General features: G+C 44.5%; 1 protein-coding gene across 1 annotated transcript in view; it reads right to left on the bottom strand.

Moving 5' to 3' along the window:
- Window positions 1-26,068, bottom strand: part of LOC126095189 (tryptophan 2,3-dioxygenase) — a 458,240-nt gene that overhangs the window by 372,886 nt on the left and 59,286 nt on the right. The gene's annotated exons all lie outside the window — the stretch shown is intronic.

The following is a 26,068-nucleotide window of genomic DNA, read 5'->3' as shown; positions in this document are numbered from 1 at the left end:
TCAGTAGCTCTTTGAAGGAGGTCACTCTGGGAAAGCCTCACTAGATTTGGCAGTGCGGCCACTGTCTCTTCCGGAGCACCTGCCTGCAATGTAACGCTTACCGGGCATCCCGCACCCCAGCAAATAAAATAGCGTGTGATTCTCTTCTCGACACTCCTAGACTTCGATGGGAAAAAAGAACGAGGAAGCTTGCTGCCATTGTGTTCAAACCTTTGTATCATTCGGCTCATTTCTGTTTGGATTTATTTCTTGCTGAAGGGATCCTCTTAATTCTTAGTGATGCATTACAGCAATGCTTTGTCTGTTCAGGTACTTCTCAGGCACTGTTGTAGTGTCTTTAACCAGTTACTTTCCAAGGACGTACACGTCTGCTGGTTATTATTTTAGAAGACTTGGTACAAACAGAAAACTAATACTTCACGTGGAAGATACAGTTTCGTTTCGTAGGATCACATCGAAAAGTGTACATACGAGATGCATTCAAGTTCTAAGGCCTCCGATTTTTTTTCTCCAGACTGGAAAGAGATAGAAACATGCGCATTGTTTTAAAATGAGGCCGTGTTCATTGTCAATACGTCCCAGAGATGGCAGCACCTTACGGCAGATGGAATTTTACCGCCAGCGGCGAGAATGAGAACTGTTTTAAATACTTGAAATGGCGACGTTTTCCTTACTTGAACAGCGTGCAATCATTCGTTTTCTGAATTTGCGTGGTGTGAAACCAATTGAAATTCATCGACAGTTGAAGGAGACATGTGGTGATGGAGTTATGGATGTGTCGAAAGTGCGTTCGTGGGTGCGACAGTTTAATGAAGGCAGAACATCGTGTGACAACAAACAGAAACAACCTCGGGCTCGCACAAGCCGGTCTGACGACATGATCGAGAAAGTGGTGGGAATTGTTTTAGGGGGTTGCCGAATGACTGTTGAACAGATCGCCTCCAGAGTTGGCATTTCTGTGGGTTCTGTGCACACAATCCTGCATGACGACCTGAAAATGCGAAAAGTGTCATCCAGGTGGGTGCCACGAATGCTGACGGACGACCACATGGCTGCCCGTGTGGCACGTTGCCAAGCAATGTTGACGCGCAACGACAGCATGAATGGGACTTTCTTTTCGTCGGTTGTGACAATGGATGAGACGTGGATGCCATTTTTCAATCCAGAAACAAAGCGCCAGTCAGCTCAAAGGAAGCACACAGATTCACCGCCACCAAAAAAATTTCGGGTAACCGGCAGTGCTGAAAAAATGATGGTGTCCATGTTCTGGGACAGCGAGGGCGTAATCCTTACCCATTGCGTTCCAAAGGGCACTACGGTAACAAGTGCATCCTACGAAAATGTTTTGAAGAACAAATTCCTTACTGCACTGCAACAAAAACGTCCGGGAAGGGCTGCGCGTGTGCTGTTTCACCAAGACAACGCACCCGCACATCGAGCTAACGTTACGCAACAGTTTCTTCGTGATAACAAGTTTGAAGTGATTTGACCGAGCGAGGTGGCGCAGTGGTTAGCACACTGGACTCGCATTCGGGAGGACGACGGTTCAATCCCGTCTCCGACCATCCTGATTTAGGTTTTCCGTGATTTCCCTAAATCGCTTCAGGCAAATGCCAGGATGGTTCCTTTGAAAGGGCACGGCCGATTTCCTTCCCTTGCGCTCCGTCTCTAATGACCTCGTTGTCGACGGGACGTTAAACACTAATCTCCTCCTCCTCCTTTGAAGTGATTCCTCATGCTCCCTACTCACCTGACCTGGCTCCTAGTGACTTTTGGCTTTTTCCAACGATGAAAGACACTCTCCGTGGCCGCACATTCACCAGCCGTGCTGCTATTGCCTCAGCGATTTTCCAGTGGTCAGAACAGACTCCTAAAGAAGCCTTCGCCGCTGCCATGGAATCATGGCGTCAGCGTTGTGAAAAATGTGTACGTCTGCAGGGCGATTACGTCGAGAAGTAACGCCAGGTTCATCGATTTCGTGTGAATAGTTAATTAGAAAAAAAAATCGGAGGCCTTAGAACTTGAATGCACCTCGTATTAGGAGAAATGGTTGTGAAAGATTATATATATCTTGAGAAATGATAGACTGTTTGGTACATTTGACTGTTTATTTGGAACGTTTACCACCATGAGCATCTTTGACTGTCTGAACAAATGAATGATACACATTGTTTAGCTACCAGAGGTTGTAGTATTACTGAGTAAATCTCGGGCGACCGAGAGACTCGGTAGCAGCTGTCGGCCAGAGAGGTAGAGGGAGTGTTGTATCACGGCATAGTGAGCAGCCTGGATGCCGAACGAACCGCACTGAGAATGAAATTTTAGTTGAGGTGCTCCCTGATGTATAATTGAGGCTAAATGATACAGGCTGATGTGAGATAATTTTATAGAGAAGCGGCACTTCTTGAAAAGGTAATATGCATTGATTTTATTTTGCTGTATGCGCTAGCCGAGTAATTATTATATTGTAATGATTTCATTGCATTTGATAATATCTACGTGTTGGTATCCAGGGTGTATTATCAGTGATACGTTCAGTATACTAATTAGTTTCCTCGTATCATCATTAGCTAAAGGTATTTCATTTAATATCGCAATAATAACGTAATTTAAATATTGTGTGTGAAAGTAACTTTTATGATTGTACGACAATGCTAAGAACAGATTGTTCATTTTAGTTCGAGTCGTGTTTGTATCATTAAAAGGACTGTATATAATTTTCAAATACTACCTTTTGCCATTTATAAATATTTCATGAAGCTTATCCTTACAAATTAAGTGAAAGAGAGATTAGGTAAAATGTGTACTGTCACGCCTTGCACTACTGCGTGGGCAGTAAATCATATTCTCAAAAAAGAAAATAAGTTTAATTTACGAAAGTAAAACAAAATAAGGCAGTTTTTAGTGCAGTTCAGGAAAACTCAGTTCAACATTTCACATTTTTGCAGTGTGCAGACAGAGTAGAGCCGAATCATCTGTTGCAAGGTAAGAAACAGTTCGAGGGCCTAAACGAACCTTCTGAGATGAAATGAGCAACAGTTTCCATTTGTAAAATTTTCGTACAAATGCAAAAGATGAGTTTTTCTGACAGGGAATATTTTTAATCCCTAACTGTTAGCCATTGTGTGTTATTGTTTGATGAGGAAGCCGTTATGCGTATTATTGATAAATGTACTTCATATTCAATTTCATTTACAAACAGTCAGATGCAGTTCAGATTAATAAAGTTATCTTCACAAATGCGCTCTTGTTTAAAAGATCAGAATACAAGAGGGGCATTGTAATCGGAATTTAAAAGCAACACGTTCCTAAAAAAAACGTAGTCGTTGCATCACGTTCAAGTAGTTACAATAGAAGAATTGTATGTAGAAAGTTTCAACATTGCATAATACAGTATATGAAATTATGACATTGTGTGGGTTGCAGTGGCAAAATTTTTGAATGACCGAGCACTGGAGTTATTGAATAGAAAACAATTAAAAACAATTCCAACCGAAGAGAAACAAAAGCTGCTCTCCCCATCGTCATTGGCCTTTTTACGCCACTAACCAGATTGTCACTGCCCAACACATGTGACAAGAGCGTTGGACGATATATGAAAAGATTTAAGTATGACTGCTTTAATAGAAACAGAAGTTCCTTTTTTATGAGTATGGGGCCACGTCGTGATATAAAAGATATTACCATAGCTTCAGCTACTGCTTCATCTACATCTACACTCCGAAAGCCACCTAGCGGTGTGTGGCGCAGGGTACTTTGTGCACCACTATCACTTCCGCCCTTTCCTATTTCAATCACGAATAGTTCACGGGAAGATCTGTTGTCGTTAATCCTCGTGTGGGTTCTAATCTTGCTAATTTTGTCTTCATGACCTTTTCGCGAGATATACGTAAGAGGAAGCAATATATTGGTTTACTCCTCTAGGAATGTACGCCCTCGGTACTTCAAGAATAAACAACGTGCTGTGGAACGTCTCTCTTGCAGCGTGTGCCACAGGAGCTGGTTGACCACCTCTGTGACGCTTTCGCTCTTACTAAATGAACCTGTAACGAAACGCGCCGCTCTTCTTTGGATCTTCTCTATTTCTTCTGTCAGTCCTGGTACGGATCCCATATTGACGAACAGTATTCAGGTATTGGTCGAACGACTGTTGATGAACTACTTTTCTTTAGTTTACTTCCAATGAATATCAGTCTTACATCTGCCTTACTCGCGATTAATTTTATGTTGTCGTTCCATTTCAAATTCCTCCGTACACATACTTCTAGATATTTTATAGAAGTAACTGCTTCCAGTGATTGTTCTGCAGTTATTGTGTAATCGTACAAGAAAGGGTCGTTCTGTCCATGTATTCGCAATATGTTACATTTGTTTATGTTGAGAGTCAATTGCCACTCCCTGCCAGAATCGCCGATCCTCTAGTCGCGACTGCTCTGAATACAACAGTATCATCCGAGAAAAGCCTTATGGAACTTGGGGCATTATCTACTATGTCATTTATATATGTTGTGAAAAGTAATGATCCATGAGGCACGCCCGAAGCTACTTCTACGTTTGTAGACTTCTTTCCGTGCGGAACGACATTCTGTGTTCTGTTTGCTAGGATCTCTTAAGTTCAAATGTGTGGGAAATCTTATGGGACTTAACTGCTAAGGTCATCAGTCCCTAAGCTTACACACTACTTAATCTAAATTATCCTAAGGACAAACACACACACCCATGCCCGAGGGAGGAAACGAACCTCCGCCGGGATCAGCCGCAAAGTCCATGACTGCAGCGCCTGGGACCGCTCGGCTAATCCCGCGCGGCATCTCTTAAGTAGTGAGGTTAACTTTAAAGTTACGTTGGGACAGAGTGTCTGAAGGGTAAGAAAAGGTGATATGAAGATGACCAACGTATGGTCGACACCGGGAACGGCGGTAATCATTTTCTGTGATTGTGACCAAATTTAAAAGAGGTGTAGAAGGTAGTATGCGCTGATAAAGTTGCAGTAGCAGGCCATGTTGTGTGACGACTGGAGACTTGGGACACATAGGACTTTGCTGATCAGGTTTACGGAACATTTATGATTTGGTGCTCTAGTAATTTGAGGAGTAATTATATGGTAAATGATTGGTGTGGGTGAGAGTATATGGATTAGGAATGCGAGACAAAGAATTTAGCATTCAAATTTCTTGCATGGAGTCCTAATTTTTGGGTGGAGGAGGTATCCAGGAAAAGCTAGCAAAGGTAAAGCTGAGTCAGATATGGTTTTGTAGTTGTGAAGGACGGTTCAGAGAGGATGGAGATCAAGTGTGTTATTGATGGAAGTGTTGGTATCTCTCGTCCTTGAACAGGGTATAGGAATCCAGTAGCACCTATCTGGCAGCAACAATGCGTCACATGTAGTGGCCTCGATAAAGATTGCGTTCAGTAGCTGAAATGGAGGCAGCTTTATTTACATCATGATGCAGTTATATACACGCAAGAAATTTATTAAAACAGACCTCGATGATGAAAAATCGTACCCTCGTATAAAATCAACAGATGTTTCAAGACATTTAATTCTTAATAACACCTGTATCACTCTTCTTTATATGAAAATGCCTCGACCTTGCAACGTAAAGTTACAGAACTAAGAAACAGGCCTCTATTTGCATCATGTGAATATCCCAAAATTAATTTTGAATACTTTGAGTTATAAGCAATGTGATATTCCTTATGTTGTTGAAACATTATTTCTTGTCCTACGAGAAGTTAAAAATTACTGAATTATTACGAGAATTTCACCATAAAAACAGGCGAAATCCATTTCTTTCAAAGCGTTGAACAGGTCCCTCGTTGACCAAGTATAGGGCCGTGCAGATTCAGTCATCTAAAGGCAGCAAAAAGAAAAACTCAGCTCGAAGAAATCAGCTATGAACATGTAAGGCGGAAAATGCTGGCGCGTTCGCCAGTGGATGACATTATTTTCGATGGTCCCATTGTTGTGTGCTAATGGGGTTCATTCTTCCCATCCTTTCGTCCATACTCATCCACAACAACACAAACACTGCACCGTGCAAACACTCATCAGAGTGATCTACGCAGTCAAGTACATAATTCTTATGCTTTATAACAAGTAGAAGGAAAACATCAGCAAACCACCTTCCGTAGACTTCGTAAAGAGCAGCTACTTGAGTTTCCTGCGTTGTGCCCAGGAACAATCGCTTGGTTATGTGCCTGGCTTTGGCTTACAATGCAACAATAAGCGAAGTCCGAAAACGGCAGCACGCTTACTGTCTTGCTGATTTCACAGGCAGGACGAAGTGAGACATTCGGCACCTTTAGGGAGAGTACACAGTATCTACTAGTTACCGCGCGAACTACACATCAGTTTGAGTCAATGAAGGTTTATCAATGTAGAAAATGCGGCACATCCTACAGGCCTCGTGCTGTTATGTACCTCCGATATTTCTAGACTCTGTACAAATCAGCATCTGTCAATTCTGTTCGTCGGTAATTCTATTGATGGTAAAAATCTGGGACAGTGATTACCAACAACATGACTAAGAACACTTTGGTTACTTGGTTTCTTTCAGTGTATACACGACGTGACTAGTTATTAGTTCACACATTTAAGGTAGAGATGTCTTCAGCGTATAAGGCAAGCTGAATAAAGTTTTATGCGGTGCTATTCCAGCTACAAATAACGTGAGCGAAAATTTTTGGTCTCTTCATCATTAACGAGGACATGCTGTGTCTTGTACATATACTGCGGAATATTCGCGATATGACCATTGTTTGTATAAATGTCCCTCTGTCTATGTTTTGTCTAAACACTATGCGTTATGGTTAAATATACAGGTGGATGGAAGAATCTTCAGATATGTCCAAGTATCAGTGTTCTGTAAAAGATTTCTCTTGTGCTCTTCGAGTTTGTGGAGGATGTAACTAAGAACCGATTATTCAGCCTACCAGTGCTCAGACCAGTGTGGGTAATCACTTGAATACCCCTTCACTATCTGACAGTCATTATACACTACTGGCCATTAAAATTGCTACACCAAGAAGAAATGCAGAAGATAAACGTGTATTCATCGGACAAATATGTTATACAAGAACTGACATGTGATTACATTTTCACGCAGTTTGGGTGCATAGATCCCGAGAAATCAGTACCAAGAACAACCATCTCTGGCCGTAATAACGGCCTTGATACGCCTGGGCATTGAGTCAAACAGAGCTTGGATGGCGTGTACAGGTACAGCTGCCCATGCAGCTTCAACACGATACCACAGTTCATCAAGAGTAGTGAGTCACGTATTGTGACGAGCCAGTTGCTCGGCACCATTGACCAGACGTTTTCAATTGGTGAGAGAATGTGCTGGCCAGGGCAGCAGTCGAACATTTTCTGTATCCAGAAAGGCCCATACAGGACCTGCAACATGCGGTCGTGCATTATCCTGCTGAAATGTGGGGTTTCGCAGGGATCGAATGAAGGGTGGCGCCATGGGTCGTAACGCATCTGAAATGTAACGTCCACTGTTCAATGCGAACAAAAGGTGACCGAGACGTGTAACCAATGGCACCCCATACCATCACGCCGCGTGATACGCCAGTATGGCGATGACGAATACACGCTTCCAATGTGCGTTCACCGCGATGTCGCCAAACACGGATGCGACCTTCATGATGCTGGAAACAGAACCTGGATTCATCCGAAAAAATGACATTTTGCCATTCGTGCACCCAGATTCGTCGTTGAGTACACCATCGCAGGCGCTCCTGTCTGTGATGCAGCGTCAAGGGCAACCGCAACCATGGTCTCCGAGCTGATAGTCCATGATGCTGCAAACGTCATCGAACTGTTCGTGCAGATGGTTCTTTTCTTGCAAACGTACCCGTTGTTGACTCAGGGATCGACACGTGGCTGCACGATCCATTACAGCCATGAGGATAAGATGCCTATCATCTCGACTGCTAGTGATACGACGCCGTTGGGATCCAGCACGGCGTTCCATATTACCCTCCTGAACCCACCGATTCCATATTCTGCTAACAGTCATTGGATCTCGACCAACTCGAGCAACAAAGTCGCGATACGATAAACCGCAATCGCGATAGTCTACAATCCTCCTTAGACGAGGCATCACAACAACGTTTCTCCAGGCAACGCCGGTCAGCTGCTGTTTGTGTATGAGAAATCGGTTGGAAACTTTCCTCATGTCAGCAATTTATAGGTGTCGCCACCGGCGCCGACCTTGTGTGAATGCTCTGAAAAGCTAATCATCTGCATATCACAGCATCTTCTTCCTGTCGATTAAATTTCGCGTCTGTATCACGTCATCTTCGTGGTGTAGCAATTTTAATGGCCAGTAGTGGACGTTAGTGCATACCGAGCTCAACGTGTTAATAACTTTTTTTTGGGATGACACACAAAACACATGAGTGACATAACTTAAGGACGAAAGTAACTTTCGCATGCCAAGCAACATAGTCGATGAAACTTGGGTCATACTGTAGTATAGTACGGAAGGTAATTGAAAGAAATACACCACAAGACGAACAGTTATGGCACTTTTACGTATAAGAAACAATGATTACAGGGAAGTCAACGCGATTTGTGATAGTCCACTGGACATTACAGGAGGCGGTACTTGAGTCTTAATAGTGTGTGTGTGTGTATGTGTGTGTGTGTGTGTGTGTGTGTGTGTGTGTGTGTGTTCGCCACAAACGGCAGTGCACGCTCCGGAACATGCTCCCATGCTGGCCACAACGTTGGTAAAGAGTTATTGTGGAAGAGCGTTCCATTCCTTGATCAGAGCGGTTGAGAACTGCTGGATGGACATTGATGCATGCGGACGTGCTTCAGTACGCCTTCCCAACGCATCCCAACGCAGCTCGATTTGACTGAAGTCTGGTGAGCGGGCAAAAAGTGGTTCAAATGGCTCTGAGCTCTATGGGACTTAACTGCTGAGGTCATCAGTCCCCTAGAACTTAGAACTACTTAAACATAATTAAGGACATCACACGCATTCATGCCCGAGGTAGGATTCGAACCTGCGACCGTAGCGGTCGCGCGGTTCCAGACTGTAGCGCTTAGAACCGCTCGGCCAACCAGGCCGGCGGTGAGCGGGCAGGCCGGTCCATTCGCCGTACGTCCTGTCGTCCCAAGAGTTTCTGCACTTGCGCTGTTGGAGACAGTCGCGCATAGACATATATAAAAATGAAGTCACGGTAGAAAGCGCTCCTGAAAGTAAACAGAAGCCTAGAACAAACACAGTGCTCACACTTTCCGTTGTAGGACAGTGTGAGTACTGTGTTTTTTCTCGGCTTCTGTTTACTTTGTCCCACCCGCCAGGACGTTACTCTTTAGGTCAGTTTGATTACTGCGCCCTCTCCTTTTATCCAGTTCCTCCGATAAGCGCTGACCGGCCCGACCGTATATTATGTGTTACCAAATACAATAAGTGAGTCGTCTTGTCTCGGCCGTCTGCTCTTTCGGTTCTTACAAATGCGTTGCATATTTCTTCCCTCCTCTCCTTTGTATGTTACAGTTTCGTTCACTTGAAGATGGGACTTTAAAATTCCGAAACCGGTCGTGGTTTGAATAAATATTAATACAACGGAAGTGGATCTCTCGAAATTAATTATCATGCCTCTCAGCTGCGGGGCGGCTACGTACCGTATCTTGCACGCAGCATCTGTCGGTTCTAGATAAGTGAAACAAAATTTTGTAAAATGTACTTTCACATCTTTTACGGAAGTAAAATAATACCCTAAAATACCGTTTTCTGACCGAGCCTGTGTGTTCCTCCTGTGAACGTCAGGGTCCGTTTCTGGAGGAAAGAGGCTTTCTCCAGCCTGGAATCGATGGGCTGATCTTTCCCTAACCTCCCTGGAATAGGTGGTGGACAGGTCACAGAGAGTCGGCGGTACAAGGTGGAATATTTTCCTCATGACGGTCAGTGTTTTCCAACATTCATTACGATAACTTGAATTCTGGCAGGAAGCGGCACCTTATTCGCGGTCCACTCACGCTAATGTGACCACAGCCTTTGCTCAACCCCAACGTGCAGTAACCACTCACAAGCAGCAGATGGCTGCATTAGCAGTGGAGTGCATATGAAGCGTGTTATGGGGAAGCAGAAAACAGCGTGGAAACAAAGTGATTTAGTTGACGTCCAAAAGGGCATGATGGTTCAAATGACTAAGCATTATGGGATTTAACATCTGAGGTCTTCCGTCCCCTAGACTTAGAACTACTTAAACCTAACTAACCTAAGGACATCACACACATCCATGCCCGAGGCAGGATTCGAACCTGCGACCGTAGCAGCAGAGCGGTTCCGGACTAAAGCGCCTAGAACTGCTCGGCCACTGTGGCCGGCAAGGGCATGATCACTGGGTTTTTGGCCAAGAGCGGAAGCATTTCCGAAAGGGCTAAATTTGTAACATGCTCGCTTGCTGCCATGGTTGACGCATATCGTGCACGGCGAAATGGCGATATTCAAAACCGGCACCGAGGCAACTATGGTGCACCACAGGCCATGGGTGAACAGCTGCTTTGGAGATGTGTACGGGCGAATTGATGTGCAATTGTTGAGCAGCTGATGACCTGCATGAACGAGGGGACTACTAACTGTGTCTCCACAACGACCGTTCAACGAACGTTACTACGTATGGTCCTCCACAGCAGGCATTTGGTTGATGAGCCCATGGTGACTGCTGTTGATCGTCGACGAAAACTAGAATTTCAACGTCAATACCGGAAATGGAAGTCCACTTGGTGGCGACAGGTGACCTTTTCAGGTGAATCACCTTTTCATCCTCAATCGGACAGATGGCCGTTGGCATGTACGACATGAAAGTCTGAAAGCAAACACTCTGGAAGAATCGTCGGAAATGTCCAGGTTGTTGTTGTTGTGGTCTTCAGTCCTGAGACCGGTTTGATGCAGCTCTCCATGCTGCTCTATCCTGTGCAAGTTTCTTCATCTCCCAGTACCTACTGCAACCTACATCCTTCTGAATCTGCTTAGTGTATTCATCTCTTGGTCTCCCCCTACGATTTTTACCCTCCACGCTGCCCTCCAATACTAAATTGGTGATCCCTTGATGTCTCAGAACATGTCCTACCAACCGGTCTCTTCTTCTGGTCAAGTTGTGCCACAAACTTCTCTTCTCCCCAATCCTATTCAATACTTCCTCATTAGTTATGTGATCTACCCATCTAATCTTCAGCATTCTTCTGTAGCACCACATTTCGAAAGCTTCTATTCTCTTCTTGTCCAAACTATTTACCGTCCATGTTTCACTTCCATACATGGCTACACTCCATACAAATACTTTCAGAAATGACTTCCTGACACTTAAATCTATACTCGATGTTAACAAATTTCTCTTCTTCAGAAACGCTTTCCTTGCCATTGCCAGTCTACATTTTATATCCTCTCTACTTCGACCATCATCAGTTATTTTGCTCCCCAAATAGCAAAACTCCTTTACTACTTTAAGTGTCTCATTTCCTAATCTAATACCCTCAACATCACCCGACTAAATTCGACTACATTCCATTATCCTCGTTTTGCTTTTGTTGATGTTCATCTTATATCCTCCTTTCAAGACACCATCCATTCCGTTCAACTGTTCTTCCAAGTCCTTTGCTGTCTCTGACAGAATTACAATGTCATCGGCGAACCTCAAAGTTTTTATTTCTTCTCCATGGATTTTAATACCTACTCCGAATTTTTCTTTTGTTTCCTTTACTGCTTGCTCAATATACAGATTGAATAACATCGGGGAGAGGCTACAACCCTGTCTTACTCCCTTCCCAACCACTGCTTCTCTTTCATGTCCCTCGACTCTTATAACTGCCATCTGGTTTCTGTACAAATTGTAAATAGCCTTTCGCTCCCTGTATTTTACCCCAGCCACCTTTAGAATTTGAAAGAGAGTATTCCAGTCAACATTGTCAAAAGCCTTCTCCAAGTCCAGGCTGGAGGATATTCCCTGGGCGATTCGACGCTCATGAGGACACAGTGGATCTATACAAGTGCATCTATCCTCAGGTACCACTTCTCTCCCTATACACAGTTTGTTTTTCCTCGGCATGATGATAGGACAAGGCATCGTGTCACACAGATCACAGTACATGCGTGGCTCGAAGAGCATTAGGATAAATTTACCGTACTGCCCTGGGCCAACTCGATTGGGTTTTTCCCGCCATGGATCCTTAACGGAGAAACTTAGTGCAGCTGGCCATTGCACGAGTCGGCATGGCTCCATATCTCTGTCGGTACCTCTCAAAACCTCACTGACTCTTCCTGCACGTCTCGAAGCGGTCAGCGCTCCAAATGGAGGTTATTCAGGCTTTTCACGGATGGCAGCATTAATGTGACTAGACCATTTAGAAACACTAGGAGCGGGAGCAGGAAACGGCCAATGACACTGCTTATATTCTATTCCTGGTTCTGATTGGCTGGAAGGACCGAATGTTAAATAACTTCTTGGAGCGGTTTGCAGCTCACAAAATAGAGGAATCGACCCGCAGTCCTCGTGGTCTGTAGACGTCGCGTGCCATCTGGCGAGGAGACAGTCATCCCGTAGTCGGGAGAAGGTGATCCCTCTGTGATTAGCCGCGTTATTTCTTGCAGTACGGAATTTTGTGAAAATCCGAAACTGGGTTCACGTAAGCGGGCCTGCATTTCGGTTGAGTCATTCTGCATGTTGCCGAAAGCGCACTCGCTCAACAGGTAGAGGCATCATAGTACGTTGTGGAGCCAAGTAGACAGCTCGACACTGGAGTTTAGAGAACGAGACGGACTTTGGGTAATTTTCACTGGAGTCAGTAAATTATATTCGCTTCTTACTTGTAGGCAGTCTGACATATCGAAATTTGGGTCGGTCCGGGGAGCGTCCACGGATAACCGAAATGATGCTGGCACGGTAACTCAGCGTGTTCGGTCAGAGGATTAGCTGCCATCTATAATAAAAAAACTGAGTTAATGGAACGACGATGAACTTGACCAAGCGTCATTGGACGTCCGCCCTGAACAAATAGAACGAACAAAATGTGGTAAAAAAAAAGTGATTAAGGCGACTGCCTGCAATAAGTGAGCATACGGGTTCAAGTCCCGGTTCAGCACAAAATTTTATATGTCGCTGTTGGATAACTGACCTATACCTAATACAGAATATGTCAAGGAATACGCAATCAGCCAATTAATTTTGAAAATATAGTCGTTTCCTAGGAAATTTGAGTGACGTTTTGGTGTGACTTCTTGTCTGTAAATTGCATTTCTATATTGTTGTCGTAGAGATCACTTTCGGAGTTGCTAGGTGTCAGTTGGAGGCAGTGTGTGAACTGTGAGCAGTTATCATTTTTCATTGCAGTGATCTGATCTCAGAATCCTTCTGACAGTAGCTGGATTGATACAGGGCATTAACTATTGACATTGGAACAGTGAGAAGTTAAGTCCTTTCTCGCGGCTCAAAGTGAGACTGGAGAGCCTTATTTAAACTGATTATACATGTATGACAATGAAGAGAATTAATTCACATCCACCAGTACTCGTTTCCGAGTAAATCTGTGGTGCAGTACGACAAATACATTGAACAGCAGAATTAAAGGACCAGTTTTCCGAATCACCGTAATTGTGCCCATTACGACACAGAACCAAATTTCGATCAAAAGTGTCCACAACCTTCCACTGTAACTGTGCAAAAGCAAGGCGTCCTGCGACGTCTCACTCGGGCTCGACGACGCTTCAGACAGAAAGATGTCAACACATACGAAAAAGTTCATGTGACGTGGAAGGTGGTTAGTGTCACTTTGGCACTAATCCTGCCGTGGACGTGTCACACGTAGGAAAGGTCATCTCACCCCCTCTCAGCCACATTTTACCCCTTCTTTTGACGCCCCTGCGATGGAGGTCAGAACCCCGACGCCCAACGTTGAAATGACGCGATTTTCGTATGAGTGGCCGAGGCAAACATTTGAGACGCACCGCCGCTCAATATCGACATGAAAACCCCTGAGGGGTTGACGTAAAGAGCGTAACTGAAACCATCCCTTTCCCTAGGGCGTTGATTCCCAAACGTTTCGCGGTCGAAAAAGACAGTTCACAGTGCGTGATGAGCAAAAGGTAAATTTTGTTGACAAGCTTGCCCCAGACGTTTCAACCCTTCTCTAAGTATGTTGTGGGGCTGCATCCGTGTTGAACGGTTTGGGGGGCAGGCTGCCGTTTACAGGTTGGAACCAGGTGACTATTTAAAACCATTCGACGATATCTGAGCATGATGTGGCGCAGCAAAGGGTGTTATGGTTTTTCAGCCCTCCTGTTTCGCGCCCTCTTGTGGCATGAGCACAGAAGGTGCAACATTGACACATGCAGGAATAAAATGGGAAAGACTCCCTCTAAGACCAACGCGTTCGGCAAAAGCGTCTGAGGCACCAGTCGACTCTCTTTGTCCATTTTAAAAATGAAACTGTACAAACTGCAAAGTAGTCGTAGGCGCCTGCAGGTAGGCAGATGGAAACGCAGGGATGTCAAGGGGGTGCATACTTACTGGCGGCTAGGACCACATCGCAGGTTGTCTCTGTACAGGTTCACTTTTAAAATTCTCGGTTCCACCAAACCGCGGGAGCTTTTGCCGTTTTATTCAAGCATGTGTCAATGTCACAACTCCTGTGGTCACGCCATAGGCGAACACAAACTATGACCGCTGAAACAGGATAACCGCCTTTTACTGCTTTGGATGGTGTTCAAATTTCGTCGATTGGTTTTGAACTGTCAACAAGAAGTTCCACATGGTATACGAGAGTGAAAACTGCACTCCAAACGGGTGCGATCACGTTCGATGAGGTTGCATCCCCACAATGTTCTCAGAGAAGCGGTCAAGTACGTCATCCTGTTGCTCATCGCACTGCGAACTGTCGTTTTCAACCGCGAAATGTGTGGGAATCAACGCGCCAAGGAAAGGGGTGGTTTGATTGACGCTCTTTAGGCCACCCCATGAGCAGGTTTTCGTGCAGATTCTCAGCGGCGGTGTGTCTGAAATGTTTTACTAGGTCACTCATAAGAAAACAACATGATTTGAGCACTGGGCGTCCCGGTTATGACCAAAAGAAAGGGTGAAATGTAAGAGAGCGTGACAACCTTTCATTGGTTGACACGTCCACGGTGATGTTGGGCAGAATTTTCATGAAATTTAGTGGCAATGTGACAACATTAACCCACCCTAGACATGACATGTACTGTTGAACTCTGGCCTTTTTTGGCATGTATGGACACGTTCCTGTTAGAAGCGACGCCGAGACGACCGAGTGCGAAGTCAAAGGAGCCACGCTTTTGCAGCATTACAGAGGAGAAACTTCTACATCGCAACGTGAGACAGTTATAGGGTTTCAGAAAAGTGATACTTTAACTCTGTCGCACACGCCAAGAGTGTGTGGCTTATCGTAGTTACCGCTGGTGGTTTCGCCAACGCTGCGGAACCTCAAAGGCGTGAACGAAAGGAATGCTTCCTCTTCTTCATTCTTCTTCTTCCTCCTGGTTTCAGACCATGTCCTCAAGGGGCTGGCATGTTAATCTAGATTTGGCGATGTCGCGCCTTCCTCTTCTCCCCCCCCCCCTCCCCTCCCCCCACCCCCCGGGCCACCCTCCATGACGGGTTTTGTGCTCCCGATCTGTGTTCGTCTAGTGCTATCCCAAGTGAAAGGGAACTGTGTAATTAAGGCAGGAAATAGGTAACAACCGGATATTCACTTGGTCGGACGTGCCAAACAACGAATGGAACATTTCAGTTCGTTTAAAGAAAGGCATCAGAATATGTTGCTGGAAACGGGCCCAGCAGTTCAACAGTGCTACTGGCCCCGCATGACCTTAAACCGACCCTGAAGGACGTATGTAATGTGGTTTGTGTGTCGAGATATTTCATTAACGACCTCTACTCTGAGTAAGCGTAGTTTCGTTCGACGAAAGATCCATACCTAAAGACGGAAAAGATGCATAGCTACAACAATACTCAAGAAAGGAAGCAGGAGTAATCCGATGAATTATAATCCCATATCACTAACTTCGGTTTGAAGTAGTACTGTGTAACATATTCTATTTTCTAACTTCATGAATTACTTCGAAGAAAACAACTTATTGATGAATTATCAACACAGATTCAGAAAATATCGTTATTGTGAAATACAACTAGCAGTTTATTCACATGAAGTAATGAGTGCTATCGACAGGGCCCCTCAGATTGATTCCACAATTCTAGACTTCCAGAAGGCTTTTGACAACGTTCATAGAAGCATCTTACAATCAAGTTGCGTGCCTATAGAGTATCGTCTCAGTTGTGCGACTGGATTCGTAATTACCTGTCGGAAAGATCACAGTTCGTAGCAGTAGGCGGAAAGTCATCGAGTAAAACAGAAATGATGTCTGCCTTTCCACAAAGAATACAATCTATATAAATGATTTAAGACACAATCTGAGCAGCCTTCTTAGATTGTTTACAAATGATGCTGTCATTCACCTTCTCGTCATCAGAAGATCAAAATCAACTGAAAAATGATTTGGGAAGATATCTGTATGGTGCGAAAAGTCTCAGTTGATTCTAAATAATGAAAAGTGTGAAGTTAGTTACATGAATACTGAAAGGAATGCACGGAATTTCGGTTATGCCATAAATCACAGAAAGTTTAATGCTGTGAACTGAACTAAATACTTGGGGGATTACAATTACAATTAAGTTCAATTGGAACGATCACATAGATAACGTTGCGGGAAAAATGAAGTAAAAATTGAACTTCATGATGAGTATTCGGTGGCCACTCCCAAGCTAACAGCCGTGTTCGTAAAGTTTGTGATCATAGAGCTTGTTGTATTGGGCGATCCAGCACCAGATTACATGCCACCCTTGCTTTCTCAATTAGGTTCTCACGGGAAAACAAATTTTTGCTATTAATATACAGCAGGCTACACAGGTCATATGAATACTGATGAAACTAGACGTTTTATTAAATTTGATACCATTTCCAAGTTGTGATCCTGCATCGTTGAAAAGGACATTGTATGTATACGAGGGCTGCTGAAAAATAAAGCTTCCGAATTTATTTTGTTCTCAGTATATCGGTTGAGGTATTGCATATCATGCATGTTGCTCGGCCGACTTTCCCATTTCGCTGAAGCAAGTTGCAACCCTCTGCCGCTAGGGGGCTCCGAATTGTAGCGTTCAGCGTGGTGGTGTTTAAGTTAACTATGTTGGTGCGTGAGAAACAGCGGGCCGTAATCGAGTTTCGTACAGCAGAAAACGTGTCACCAATTGAAATCCATAGAAGAATGAAAGCTCTGCGTGGTGATGATTGTACTGACATCAGTAATGTAGGCGTTCGGTTGGTCGTGCTCGTAATGAAGGAAAGGTGATGTTAACAGCTACGTGACAGACAGAGCTCGGTTTTTGTGTGTGTTTGTGTGTGGTGCTGAAGTCTGATCAACTTCGTTGATTTTTACTTCTGTAGGGAATGGAAAGGGTAAAAATTTTGTCTTTATTTATTTATTCTTCTTTCAGCTTTAGTTTGGGCACACAGAAGGCTCCTTTAACTCGCTGCTTTTGGTGTGTGTTTGAATACATGTGTGTAGAAGTGCTAAAGGACTTTATGTCCTTAAATATGGATAATTACGTAGGGGTATCATTTACAGAGGCTCAAATACTATCGCCGTCGGTACTTTATATTTGTGGTTGCGTAAGGGTTCTACCGTACCTACTGTGGTGAGCTGCGGTGTACAGTCACGTATCATGTCCAACTTCCGAAATAAGGTTCGTGCCTTTTCCTTAACCTTGTCTGAGAGGTAAGAACAGAGCTCGGTGTGGACGGCTTCGTACAGCTACCGACGGGACACATCGGAATTGGGTTGATGAACTCAGAGAAAATCGAAGTCCGACTGTGCACGCTATTTTTTGTGTCACAGTTCTACAATGATGGCCAGTTCACGTCCTCGTGATACGCCACACATACCTGAGAGCTGTCTGTACTATCCGAAGGTGATTTAACATGAATTTTTTGGCCGCTGCCTTAAATACCGGTCATGTTTTCTTACTGTGTGGAAATTTTTTCTGCTGTAAATAAGTTGGTTTAAAATGGTTCAAATGGCTCTGAGCACTATGCGACTTAACTTCTGAGGTCATCAGTCGCCTAGAACTTAGAACTAATTAAACCTATCTAACCTAAGGACATCACACACATCCATGCTCGAGGCAGGATTCGAACCTGCGACCGTAGCGGTCGCTCCGTTCCAGACTGTAGCGCCTAGAACCGCACGGCCACTCCGACCGGCCTAAATAAGTTGTTTCACATTCAGTATGGCATTATTGTCGTTCTTGACGTGTTTATTACCACGTTTTTATCAGGTCGCTTTCCTGTCTGTTTGTCTGTTCGTTATAATTTTTGAAGTTGATTTTAAACTAACTTGCCGATGATCGACAGACTTGAATTTTTAAGCCTAGCTCAAAAATGGATGACAACGCCATATTAACTCGCTTTCTTGTTGGCGTGTTTGGTAGGGGTGGAGGTGAGCGAGAAAAAGTTTCACCACGGCTGATCTCAAGGACCGACGTGTTGTGTGGATCATATCAGTATGCGTTCTGAACAGTATACGAGCGGACATGCACGGCTGAGCAGAGAGGGAGGGGCTGGGGGGGGGGGGGTGTAAAGAGACGGATATTGCTTTTATCTGTCTGTCTATCCTATACATATTTTGCAGTTGGTTTTAATATAATTTCCCTATGAGCTACAGACTTAAAATTCTAAACATAGCGAAGAACTGGATGGTGAAGCAGTATTATCTGGCCTTCTTGTGTTGTGTGGTGGAGAGTAGTGTGTGCACCACTGCTATTTTCTCCTTTTCCTGCTCTAGTCGCAAATGGTTCGCGGGATGAATGATTGATGCTCTCCTTTACCTTCCAGGTATTTTCGCGATATATACGTTGGATGAAGCAGTATACTGGTCGAGTGGGGTGAAGAGAAATTGAAGTAAACCTGAAATTTACCACATCTCTCTGTTCTAATCTCGTCTAACAAAAATCGACTAAGAAATTTAACGCACACGAAACTAAAAAGCAGAAAAATAATTATTTAAATAAAAATGGATTTTTAATATATCACGTTTGTAAATCGAACTAAAAAGTAAAGAATAATTTCTCCTAGTCCCATACTAATTCTTTACTCCACGTAGATACTCCTGAAAATTTGTGATTGTGACTTTTTAAAACTATGAAAATGCTTGTAAAATTTGAAGTGAAAAATGCGAGGCACCAATATATAACTGAGCGTGAATAGTTCACTTCCTCAGTATTACATTATTAAATAGTTTATGCATGAGTTCACCTTCCTGCTATTATCTGTGGTATGCACCCTATGTCTTTCGTATTAAATCATGCAAGTATCTTCATAGCTATTACAAATTCACAATCACAAATGCTCAGGACCGTCTTTTTTGAGGGATTAGGAATCTGTATGGACTATGAGAAACTATTTTGTACTTTTTAATAGTATTTAAAAACGTGGTATATTAACAACCCACATATATTTAAATAATTATTCTCTTTGATTTTCCTCCTATCGAATACATTGTCATCTTGGATAGTCGTTTAATTTTTCCAAGTTTGGCCACCGTGTACACATTTCTCTTTTTTTTTCCAAGGTGCGTTCGGCTGCGAAATTAAAACCACAGCGAAAATCCAATGAAGCTTTGCACAGATGTGCTCTGTCTCAAGTATGCCCGCATATTGCGTCACATTGCACTTCGTAGTTCTGCGCGCAAAGTGAGCATGTAAAAGTGCCTAGAACAATAAAATCTCCTGCTAAGTAGTGTGAAGTACATGCTGTCCTTCGATTTCTTCATGCCAGAGGGTTCCGCCTGACTTAATGCAGCCTATATGACGTAACTGTCGTGCATGACAGCAAACTGCGGCAATGCTGCAGGAACTTTGAAGCAGGAGTTACAGACATCCATAATGTATGAAATATATTCGCAGTTAAGACTGTGGACTGCTATCAGTTGCAAAATGGAATGACGACAATGAACGTTTGTGCCGTACCAGGATTCGAACACGGTTTTCCCGCTTATCGCAAGAGGTTGCCTTACCATTTTTTTAACACTATTACTTGTGACAACAAAAATCTGTAGACTGCCAAATAACATTACAAATCCAATAAAAGTTCATCCGACTACACGCACCCTTCCTATCATATCAATTGCAATACAAATAGTAAAGAATATGACTGTGCTGGAAAAAAAAAAAAACTGGTGAACCGGACCTGATCCAGGGATCCAGCGACCATGGGGCCCGAACGCCAACCTTTTTTTTTTCTTTTTTTACTCGGGACCTTTGCCTTTCGCGGGTAGGTGTTCTACCACCATACCTTTTTTTTCTTCAATGAAAGTTTGTGCCTGATCGGGACTCGAAACCGGATTTCCCACTTAACGCGAGCGGTCGCCTTACCATTTTTTCAAAATCAAAATTTAAGCAGGGGCACGTTTCGGATCCGGGTACCAGGACTATTTCTTTTTAAAAATCAAAGGCGCTACCGCTTTTTTTCCCTCCAAAACACCTATTTAAGGCAATCAATTAAAATAAAACAAAAGAAGTCATTTCGACAAAAACAAAAGGGTTATATTAGAAAACCTATGTGAGGGAATGTGGCGTTAATTTTAACGTGGCCACACCTTCTTTCCTCCGTCACTTCTACATCGTGGAAAACTTAAATCCAAAGAAGAGTTTCCACGAAAAAGGGGGCTTTCAACTCATTCAACTCGTTGTCGATGAAAAACAAGATACAGCATATTAGAAAAAAGCTCACGATAACGTGACATCCTGAGCCACGTCCAATGGGCTGTGGCCATATATTAGGAAAAGGCACTCGGATCTGCGTCATATCCACTCACCATCACGTACTGGACATAATGTCCAACAAGCCACATGATGGCATTGTTCTGCAATCGGGGAAAGAAGGTTGAATCGGGAAGCACGAGAATCTCCCCCGAGATAGCCGCCTTCGACGTCCTGAGGAGAAAAGCCATTTGTCGGCAAAGCCAGCTCCAATGGCCATGAACGCAGGAGATCAACCGATGATAGAATATATCAGTTTCATGGCAACGATTTCAACGATTCGTCATATTGAGACCAATACGAAAAAGTGGCATGTTGGTAGGTACAATATCATGAACAACTTGGTACCACGAGGACGCCACTTCCATCGGGAAAATCGGGAGGCTAACGTTAGACCAAACAATCCTTCAGTTCGTTTCTCGCGACAGAGATTCCACAGAGGGAATACTATGAGGAATTAGACAGCGGCTTAATAACATTTTTAGGGAGAGATTCGCTTGGGAAAGGATATTTACTCCTAAATAACTGACTTCAAGAAAAAATTCCTTAACGTGCCGAAGTTTGTAACTAATCCTACCAATATCCACTGAAGGTGTTAAAATCGCCGGTCGGATACAGTCATGAAGGCGAGCTGGAAGAGAATGGGGGGGCGCGGAGACATGTTGAAACGGTGTGACGGATGAATAAGGCAGAAGCCTTAACCCGAATGTCAAGGAGGCCCAGGCAGACGGGGGCGCGCCATGACCCCATAACGCACGCGAAATAGAGTTGCGCCAGATAAACCTGCCAGTTTAACTTTGCAACTTTGCAACCAGCCACCCAAACGAGTAGCTATAGATCGCAATAAGGGTTCCAGAAACGACACGTAAAGCGATATAGATAATGGACTCCTTTGAAGGACGCCCTGACACACCGCAATGAGGGAGAAGTAAGACGGCCATTTACGTTAATGGACGCCGGAATATCAGTAATTAGAGAGTTAAACAGCCGTCATGCAGCATCGTTAAAACCAATAGTCGTCAATACTCGCGTAAGGAATCCATCATTAACGCGGTCGAACGCTTGGTGAAAATCAATTAAAAGCAAAGCGCTTGGCATGGGAATGGTGGAAGCAATCGAAATTCGATCACGACATGCAGCAACGGGAGTCAGAAGAGTACGACCCAGAAGACAACTTTGATGGCTCGCGCTGATGGTAGCCAACAATACCGATAGTCGGCTATTTATCGCTCGCTCCACTATTTTATAATCATAGTTGAAGAGGGTTATGGGGCGGACTTGATCCACAAGCAAACGTCCAGGCTTTTTGGGGATCAGGACAATTTTAGCAACTTTAAAGCTGGGTGGGAGAAGGCCTCCGTGGAATACTTCATTCACCATAGACGTTATCGTATCTCCTATCACGGGCGAAAATCGAATATAAAATTCTTTGGGCAGGCCATCGAAGCCAGGCGATTTGTGGGAGGGAGAACGAGCCACAGTATCAAGTATATCATGGTGATGGAATACAGAGCAAATCTCTTCCTGGAGAGCTGGCGTAACAACACTATCAAGGAGGGAGGTAAAATCAGCAGACGGTGGACCGTCTGAATCCACTTCAGTATAAAGTTCGGAAAAGTACTAGTAAAGTTTACGCATGATATCAGATTGGGAGGACCACTCACGCCCAACCAGAGAACGAATGGTAGAAAGACACGTCGTTTGAGATCGCTTGTGAAGCCGAAGAAGATGATAGAGAGAGGTCAACTCGTCCTGTACGACAGAATGAGGCTGGGAACGCAATCGGACACCATCCATTTGCTTACGTTAGAGTTGTAGATGTTTTGTCTTCACACAGTGGACGTCGACGACTCTCAAGAGCGCATCGCGACCATTATCTTAAAGATCGCGAAGGGCAGCATAGTAAAATTCCCTAGTCGCCTTATTTCAGGCGCTTTTTCAGCGCTAAAATGCTTGAGTGTATTTCGAATTCGGGTTTAGCTAAGGTAACCCACCATTCTAGAAGCGAGGAATAATGCGCCTGGGACTGGGTTGTCCACTACTATACGACTGCGATGATGCCTTCTAGAAAGGGGTCCGTGAGATGCAGAGTGTTTAGTTTCCATAAAGGGCGCGAAATATGGACCCACTGCGGGAAGTGGTTAAAGGTCATTTAAACAGCACAGTGATCAGTGAAACTGGCAGGAATTACATCAATCGATAGAAGCTGACTACATTTGGGGGTAGATAAATAAAAGCGGTCCAATCGGCTACTTGAAGTAGCTATAAAAAACGTAAACCGTATCAATGTATGATATCTGCAATTCAAAGCATCTTGGAGATGCAAGGACGTCACCATATCATTAAGTTCACGACAAAATGTATAGTTGGGTATCTGACCTACACGACGTAAGACGCAGTTAAAATCGCCCCCCCCCCCCCCCCCCAACAAATCCTTGCGCGCGTCCGTAGGAGTAAATAAACAACTTCTTCCTTATAAAACCGCACACAATCGTATGAACGACCGAATCCAGACGGAGTGTAAAGGAAAATTAAGATGAGGTCATAAAAACTACAGCCTACACCGCGACCATCATCTAGCGTTTCGAAGTCCGTCAGCGGGATTCCGTCTCGATAAAGCAAAGCCATACCGGTAGAATTTTCAGGCGCGCCATTGAAATACATAGAGTATCCAGGAAGACAAAACACGTCAAATTATACCTCTTGTAAACACACGATATCAGTTTGGGAATCGTAAATACACTGGCGCAACGCAACAAGCCGTAATTGGGAACATATCCTATTAACATTGAGGGTTATAAATGTATATGCCTGCATCCGTTAGCACACGTAAGATCAATGAAGCAACACTAAGGAAAAATCACTCATAACGTCTTTCTCTCCTCAACCTCCGGAGGCAGGAAAAAGAAGGTATAATTGTAATCCTCCCCATCGGAAGCCGAGGAATCCTCGTTTTTCTTTTTACGACGCGCCGCTGCACGTGCAGGTTGAAAACGCTGTTTCACACCACTCCGTGAAAACATACACTCTTGATGTGGAAAGGTTGGGAGCACCTTAAGCTCCGATTTGATAGAGGATCTATCGCCACTTCATTCATCGGAAATCGGGGAGCACAACTCAGGACGACTAACAGCAACATCAGGTACAGAAGAGACAGGTAATGCAGTGCCGGTGTCGGATTGCATCACCTGATCATCAGGATGAGAACCCGTAGAATTCTCAGCGTGGAGGAGTGGTGATATTTCACTGGAACACTGTGAAGACTGACCAGCAGGCAACGTCTCTGCGGGAACATCTGAACTCACGGGAACCGTCACGTCTACGGTTGAAGTAGGGGACGCTTATTCAACACACATTTCAACATGAACAGAAAAAGCTACACCATCTCGGGTAATACTGGAATCATAAGTAACGTCAGAAGACAACTCATTATCGGCAGAAGGCGCACCCTCTGTCAACGCCATATCAGAAGAACGAGACTGGAGTGGGGCGTCCTCGAAATCTGTACCGTCCTCAGTCCGCCGGCGTTTACTTGCGCTGTAGGAAGCAAATTTTCAAATGTGTGTGAAATCTTATGGGACTCAACTGCTGAGGTCATCAGACCCTAAGCTTACACACCACTTAACCTAAATTATCCTAAGGACAAACACACACACCCATGCCCGAGGGAGGACTCGAACCTCCGCCAGGACCAGCCGCACAGTCGATGACGGCAGCGGCTTAAGACCGCGCTGCAGGAGCCGTCGTCCCCTCATGGACAGAGGCCGCACTGCGACGCGCCGGTAACGGTGGAAATTCGCGAGGGGTAGGGGGTAATGTTGCCCCTACATCGCTTAAAGCTGGAGATTGTCTGATAGCTGACTGCGATGACAAGATGATTGCTAATGTTAAAGGAAGACGTTTTTGATAAGACGACGTCAGAACAGTAGTACGGCGCGGGCAATCAGATCTGAGATGAGCTCTTTCGTTACAGAGAAAACATGTTCTTTCTTGCCCTGCATACGTAACATGGACCCGGTAACCACAAACAGTTACGTGGGAAGGAATATTCTTGACAACGCACATGTCCACAGTCCGGATACCATTATAACACTGGAAGCGATGTTGTGCTGACCAGCGTTCCCATCAGATATGCCGTATTACTCCAAACGGAAGCAACGCTGTTTTAAGAAATGAATCATCCACTTCAGGAGGAAGGTTATAAATTCTAACCGGTGTATACTCGAGTGCTGCATTTTCAAGGAGGACTTGACTAACGGAACCATCCCAATGTGTAAACAACACTTTAGAACCAAATCGGGAGAGAAGCCGTTCTACTTGAACGGGATCATAGCACTTCACAAAGAAAGCATACAAATCAGAATCAAAGTAAGCAGTATTTACCTAATCAGGTGCAACACGGACAACATCAGCCAACCAATCGTGAATTTCTAAAGAGCCGGGCTGAACACGAGGCGTACTCTTGTCAAAACTGAAACGAACAGTGGCCCGACAAGGAACAGACTTAGGAGACTCGACAGACACCATGGCGCGGGCAGAAAACACCGCCGCCACGAGGAAAACGCCAACAAACTCCGCTAAGCAACTACGATGTGACTCCGGCCGATACACTAACAAGACTGAGTAGCTTCGACACAAGCGGCGCTGCGGCACAGGCGGAAGTTAACTACGACCTGCTCGCTCAACGCGCAACGCGACACTGTCATTAGGCTACCCAAGTATGGCTCACGGCCAGGCCCAAACCTCCATGTGTCGTCAACCCTTAGTGTAACGCGACAACTACATGCACGCATGTCCGAAGGAACATTGCATTCTAATTCTGAACAACACATGCACTGCAACATCGTATTTATCCGCCGAAACGGGGGAAGCGAATTTCAATTAAAATATCTCCCCTGTATAGGTATACACATAATGGATGTAAGAGTGCAGGCCGTAGAAAGATGGTTGACGACGTAGGAAAGTTTGGGTCAGGCCTGAGTCGTGCTCGGATAGCCTAATGGTAGGCGCCGCTCGCGATAAGCGAGAAATCCTGGTTAGAGCCCTGGTGCGGCACAAATTTTCATTGTCGTTGTTCCATTATACAGCTTGTAAGACGTATGCGTTGCCGGCGATGGGCGAGGCATGGCAGAGTCTCTGACCAGAGAGCAGTATGTAGTTAGTTGTTGCTTGTCGCTAGTCGGCGTGAGTCAGCAGTAGTCTTCAGTTGTCTGCTGTAGTC

The sequence above is a fragment of the Schistocerca cancellata genome, chromosome 8, assembly GCF_023864275.1.
Source record: "Schistocerca cancellata isolate TAMUIC-IGC-003103 chromosome 8, iqSchCanc2.1, whole genome shotgun sequence".
Taxonomy (NCBI): Eukaryota; Metazoa; Arthropoda; class Insecta; order Orthoptera; family Acrididae; genus Schistocerca; species Schistocerca cancellata.
The sequence above is the reverse complement of the archived record's forward strand: the minus strand, read 5'-3'. Positions and strand labels throughout refer to the sequence as shown.